Source organism: Bombina bombina, chromosome 4 (genome assembly GCF_027579735.1).
Source record: "Bombina bombina isolate aBomBom1 chromosome 4, aBomBom1.pri, whole genome shotgun sequence".
Taxonomy (NCBI): Eukaryota; Metazoa; Chordata; class Amphibia; order Anura; family Bombinatoridae; genus Bombina; species Bombina bombina.
Window position 1 is genome coordinate 245,753,479 of NC_069502.1, and position 6,698 is coordinate 245,760,176.

Genomic DNA, 6,698 nt, shown 5'->3' on the forward strand with positions numbered 1-6,698 from the left:
TCTGCAGGGGTGGCATTGCACCAGCAGCTCTTGTGAGCTGCTGGTGCAATGCTGAATACGGAGAACGTATTGCTCTCCATATTCAGCGAGGTCTGGCGGACCTGATCCGCAATGTCGGATCAGGTCCGCCAGACCTTGATAAATAGAGGCTATAGGCTGATTTCTAAGCCCTTGAAGGCCACCTCTTATCTCAGTGCATTTTATTAGCATTTAAAAGTTAAACAGCAAACCTGTGCCAACTAGATAACATTTTGCTAATTCCAGCACTGTTTGGCTGAAATGCAAGTCTGTCACAATAATTGAAATAAGGAGGCAGGTTGCAGAGGCTTAGATACAAGGTAATCACAGAAGTAAAAAGTATATTAATATAAAAGTGGTAATAAAGGGACTATCTATCTTTTGAAACAATACACCTTTTCAAGTAGACTGTCCCTTTAAGTGAACAATATAGTAAAGATGTTTTTGTTACCCTCGATATATCTTAGAGGTACTTGTAAAGATCTGTGATACCCATCAAATACCTTAACGTTTGTAAAGATCTGTGCAAATCGTGATATTTCTAAAGCCACAACTATAAAAAGCTTTCAGGTTTAAAAAGTTCTGTAAAAAATAAAAATGAGATCTGTCTGGTTCTAAAAACTGCTTTATCTGAAAAAGTGACTTGTGAGGATTGGAAAATATGCACATCTCGAAATAAGAATTTGAATAGATGAATGAAAATAGATTTATTATTTGCATCCTTTATTTTTTCTGTGCAAGTCATAAATCAAAAACTAAAGCCAAGAAGATTGATCTAAATAATTTATTTTAAATTAGATTCTCACATACTTAAAAACTTTTTTTTACCTTACACTGTTTAATTGAACTATTAATTCTGTATTATCTACAAAACATTTCTTAAAATCATTTTATACAACTTAAAGAACAATTTCTGGAAAAGGTTGCCAAATGAAGTTTCATAAGGTGCAGCTTGTATTAATATGTTTTATATGCTTAAAAATTTGTTCCGCAAAAGCAAAGCAAAGTGAGATTATGTAAATTGCATCTCAGTACAAATTATGCTAAATTGGGGTTATTAAAATGCTTACCTTGCAGCAAACAGGTGCCAATAGTATTCCTCTTTTCTCTTTTAACATTAAGTATGAGCAATAACACTATTTGTCAAGTAAGAGAGAGAGAGAACAATAACAGCAGCCTTTCTCATAAACAGCTCACTCTAGCACTGAACTATAGGAAGTAAGCAACTACAGTCAGAGTTACCAAGTTAACTCCCACAGCCACAACATGCAGATGATACAGATATATACAAACAGACAGAGTTGTGCATGGCTATTTAAACACATGGGCATATGCACATAGGATTTCATATGATCATGTAGAGATAAACAAACAGACATGCAAGTGATCAGGCAGATATATGCTACAAGGGACCTAAGTATGCACATATAAACAAGAGACCATATGCAATTGTGAGTATAAAGACATTGCATTTGCATACAGATAGCTGTATGTACATTTGGCATAAGAATAAACATTAAACAATATGAGAGAACACATGGTGAAATGTAAAGTTGACCATGTTCTATGGTAAAAGACTCAGGAGTTGGTTACAATTTGTCATTTGGTGAATATTTGCATATAGACAGCTACAAAAAAAATCCTTTTCAATGTTGGTGTGATCATAATTCCAATTTTTTTTTTTTTTTTTGAAGTGGCAAAATAATCATGATTTAGACAGAGACGAATATTTGTTAAACCTTTTCTCTTTACTGCATAGACAGCATTTAAAAGTACAATACATAAATAATATTTATAAAACAGCCACAAAAAAAAGTAATACACAGAGAGACCAAAGAAAACAAAGGTTGAATGTTCATAGAAATGAGTGACCAATCAGAGAGTTCCCACTGACCATATAGTGACTAGTATACAGCAAATCCTCCTCTCTTCTCTTTGAAGAGTAGGAGAGAAAACACTTAACAGTTCTGTGTGAAGAACCAGAAAAATTGATAACAATGTAAAAACAAATGAAAGTCTGAACAAAGATTGAAGGTTAACTTTGTGGATATTCCTCCTGGAAGACGATTCATCTGAAGTAGAAGTGAATAACTGATTGTCAGGGTTTTTTCCCTGCTTTGTTTGCCATGTGCTGCTGGCTGCCATTTTACTCACCTCTCTTGCTGACTCTGGTGCATAGTGTGTGATGCTGCTCATTTCCTGCACGCTCTTTTATGGCCAGACTGGTGTACATCATCCATGTGAGACAGGTTGCAGTCTCAGAATTGTGATGTCATCATTTATTATTTAAAGGGCCTTTGTTCAGTATGCTTTGCCCTTGCGTTGTCTCAGACCTGTTTGTGAGTTCCAGTTTCTGTGTATTACCTGGCTGTCTGACATCCCTCCTGGTTCCTGATCTCTGGCTTGTTCCTGACTCTGCTGTTCTCCTTGTTCCTGATTCTGGCTCGTCTGACTACTCGCTTTGGCTCCTGACTCGGCTCGTCTGATTACCAGCTCTGGTTTTGACTCCTGGCTTGTTATTTGACTTGTGGACTTTTTATTTTTTGCTATTACAAAAGGTGTGATTTTTTTTGCACTTCTCTTCTAATTCCTGGCATCCTGACATTAACCAAGGGCCATGAATCCTGATTGTGCTAATAATCCACCTTTACCTACGATCATTTCCAGGATGGATGAACAGGATCACCGCTTGAATCAATTTGCACTAGCCCTGCAAACCCTGCTGACTCGCACTGCTCATTTGGACCAAAGTGTCCTGCAAGTTATGGCTGCTCCTGTTTCCGCTGCTGCACGTAGTCCTACCAGGAGCATGTCCGGTTCTGCACCTCTACCTCAGCGATATGGAGGTGATCCTATTCAGTGCAGAGGGTTTTTGAACTAGGTGGGCATTTACTTTGAGGTGTTACTTCAGGCGTTTCCCTCTGACAGAGCTAAGGTTGAATTTCTCATCTTGTTACTCTCTGACACAGCTCTTGCCTGGGCTAATTCTTTTGTGGGAGACTAACAAACGTGTGATTTCAAATTACGCTGAATTTGTGGCCTCCTTTCAAAGGGTATTTGATGTTCTGGCTCGTTCCTCCTCTGGGGCTAAACGACTCATGTCCATTCAGCAAGGTACAAGATCTGTTGATCAGTATGCCATTGAGTTTCGTATGCTTGCCGCAGAGGTAAGTTGGAACAATGAAGCCCTTGTTGCAGCCTTCTTTCATGGGCTCTCTGATGTGATTAAAGACAAAGTTGCTATCAGAGATTTACCAGAGGACCTTGAGGCATTGGTTTCTTTTTTTATCCTAATTGACATCAGACTCAGAGAGAGGCCCTCTTGCACAAGCCTCCTGTTCTGTTGTCTCCTACATGTTCGTTCCCACCCATGCCTCCCTCTCCTCCAGTGCCTCCTGGTCCCGAGTCACCAGGTACTGCTGATGCAATGCAGTTGGGATTCACGCATCCCTCCATGGCGGGGAGGGCCTTTAGGAGGAGGGAGGGGCTATGCCTTTATTGTGGGTTAAAGGGACACCTTTTAAAGTCTTGTCCTACACGGCTGGGAAACGCTCAAACTTAAGGTCCTGTCGGCGGCAGACCTTGGGTGGTTTATCCTCTTCCCCGGAAATGCTAAAGGAGAAACCTTTGTTCACAGTTGTCCTTTCCTGGGTGGACTTCTCCATAGTCACCCAGGCTCCTGTTGACTCCGGTGCTGCAGGCTATTTCATTGATAGTGCTTTTGTATAAAAGCACTCCATTCCTGTTTTGCCTCAGTCCGTTCCGCTTGCTATTGAGGCCATTGATGGCAGGCACATTCAGCCCGCACTCGTTACTCACAAAACCGCTCCGTTATCCATGGCTGTTGGGGCTCTCCATTTTGAAACCCTCCAGTTCTGGGTGATAAATTCTCTGCATTGTCCAGCTGTTCTGGGTTATCCCTGGCTCCAAAAGCACAATCCCAGTCTCGACTGGCGCAAGTCGGAAATTTTGTCATGGTCTCCTGAACGTACAGGGAGTGCAGAATTATTATGCAAGTTGTATTTTTGAGGATTCATTTTATTATTGAACAACAACCATGTTCTCAATGAACCCAAAAAACTAATTAATATCAAAGCTGAATAGTTTTGGAAGTAGTTTTTAGTTTGTTTTTAGTTATAGCTATTTTAGGGGGATATCTGTGTGTGCAGGTGACTATTACTGTGCATAATTATTAGGCAACTTAACAAAAAACAAATATATACCCATTTCAATTATTTATTTTTACCAGTGAAACCAATATAACATCTCAACATTCACAAATATACATTTCTGACATTCAAAAACAAAACAAAAACAAATCAGTGACCAATATAGCCACCTTTCTTTGCAAGGACACTCAAAAGCCTGCCATCCATGGATTCTGTCAGTGTTTTGATCTGTTCACCATCAACATTGCGTGCAGCAGCAACCACAGCCTCCCAGACACTGTTCAGAGAGGTGTACTGTTTTCCCTCCTTGTAAATCTCACATTTGATGATGGACCACAGGTTCTCAATGGGGTTCAGATCAGGTGAACAAGGAGACCATGTCATTAGATTTTCTTCTTTTATACCATTTCTTGCCAGCCATGCTGTGGAGTACTTGGACGTGTGTGATGGAGCATTGTCCTGCATGAAAATCATGTTTTTCTTGAAGGATGCAGACTTCTTCCTGTACCACTGCTTGAAGAAGGTGTCTTCCAGAAACTGGCAGTAGGACTGGGAGTTGAGCTTGACTCCATCCTCAACCCGAAAAGGGTTGATGATACCAGCCCAAACCAGTACTCCACCTCTACCTTGCTGGCATCTGAGTCGGACTGGAACTCTCTGCCCTTTACCAATCCAGCCACGGGCCCATCCATCTGGCCTATCAAGACTCACTCTCATTTCATCAGTCCATAAAACCTTAGAAAAATCAGTCTTGAGATATTTCTTGGCCCAGTCTTGACGTTTCAGCTTGTGTGTCTTGTTCAGTGGTGGTCGTCTTTCAGCCTTTCTTACCTTGGCCATGTCTCTGAGTATTGCACACCTTGTGCTTTTGGGCACTCCAGTGATGTTGCAGCTCTGAAATATGGCCAAACTGGTGGCAAGTGGCATCTTGGCAGCTGCACGCTTGACTTTTCTCAGTTCATGGGCAGTTATTTTGCGCCTTGGTTTTTTCACACGCTTCTTTTGACCCTGTTGACTATTTTGAATGAAACGCTTGATTGTTCGATGATCACGCTTCAGAAGCTTTGCAATTTTAAGAGTGCTGCATCCCTCTGCAAGATATCTCACTATTTTTGACTCTTCTGAGCCTGTCAAGTCCTTCTTTTGACCCATTTTGCCAAAGGAAAGGAAGTTGCCTAATAATTATGCACACCTGATATAGGGTGTTGATGTCATTAGACCACACCCCTTCTCATTACAGAGATGCACATCACCTAATATGCTTAATTGGTAGTAGGCTTTCGAGCCTATACAGCTTGGAGTAAGACAACATGCATAAAGAGGATGATGTGGTCAAAATACTCATTTGCCTAATAATTCTGCACTCCCTGTATTTCCACTTGTCTTCTGAAACCAGTTAAAGTCTTGTGCACTTCTTTGGTATCAGAATTGCCAGAGGAGTACCGAGAGTTCCTAGACATTTTTGACAAGGTGCGTGCCGGTACGTTGCCTCCTCACTAGTCTTATGATTGTTCCATAAACCTGCAATCCGGAGCCATTCCTCCTCTGGGCCGGGTTTACCCTCTGTCTGTTGCGGAGAATTGTGCTATGGATGAGTATGTTGCTGATGCTCTGTCGCGGGGGATCATCCTGTTCTCCTGCAGGGGCTGGCTTCTTCTTTGTGAAGAAAAAGGGTGGCAAGTTAAGACCATGCATCGATTATAGGGGTCTTAATCGTCTTACTATTAAGAATGCTTACCCTATTACGCTCATTACGGAACTCTTTGACCACCTCAAGGGAGCTACGGTCTCTTCTAAACTTGATTTAAGAGGAGCGTACAATCTCATTAGGATCAAGTAGGGCCACTAATGGAAAACAGAATTTAACACCAGGAGCTGGCATTATGAGTATCTTATAATGCCCTTTGACCTATGTAATGCTCCTGCTGTTTTCAAGGAATTTATTAATGATGTCCTACGAGATATTTTGTAACAGTGTGTTGTGGTGTATTTAGACGACATTCTCATACACTCACCCACACTTGATGCTCATCGTTCTGATGTTACACGGGTTCTTCAGAGACTACGTGAGAACGGCCTGTTTTGTAAACTCAAGAAGTGTGAGTTCCATCAGACTTAAGTAACCTTCCTAGGTTATGTTATTTCCGTTGCAGGGTTCTCCATGGATCGTGAAAAGTTGTCTGCAGTTCTGCAGTGGCCTCGCCCAGTTGGTCTTCAGTCTATTCAACGTTTTTGGGGTTCGCCAATTGCTATAGAAAGCTTATTAAAAACTTTTCTTCTTTGGTCAAACCTATCACAGACATGACCCGTAAAGCGATTGATCCACTCCATTGGTCACCTACTGCCATTAAGGCCTTTGATAGTCTTAAGACTGCCTTTGCTGCTGCTCCAGTTCTGGCTCAACCTAACCCTGTCCTGCCTTTCTTTCTTGAGGTCGATGCATTTGAGACTGGAGTAGGTGCCCTCTTGTCTCAACATCCTATACCTGACGGTTCCTTGCATCCATGCCAT

General features: G+C 41.4%; 1 protein-coding gene across 2 annotated transcripts in view; it reads right to left on the minus strand.

Moving 5' to 3' along the window:
- The window catches only part of ST6GAL1 (ST6 beta-galactoside alpha-2,6-sialyltransferase 1), a 135,897-nt gene extending 134,679 nt beyond the window's left edge, over nt 1-1,218 (minus strand). For both annotated transcript variants that reach the window (XM_053709858.1, XM_053709859.1), the window contains exon 1: nt 1,089-1,218. The gene's annotated coding sequence lies outside the window, so the exon portion shown is untranslated. The remainder of the gene's footprint in view (nt 1-1,088) is intronic.
- Between the last annotated feature and the right edge of the window lie 5,480 nt (nt 1,219-6,698).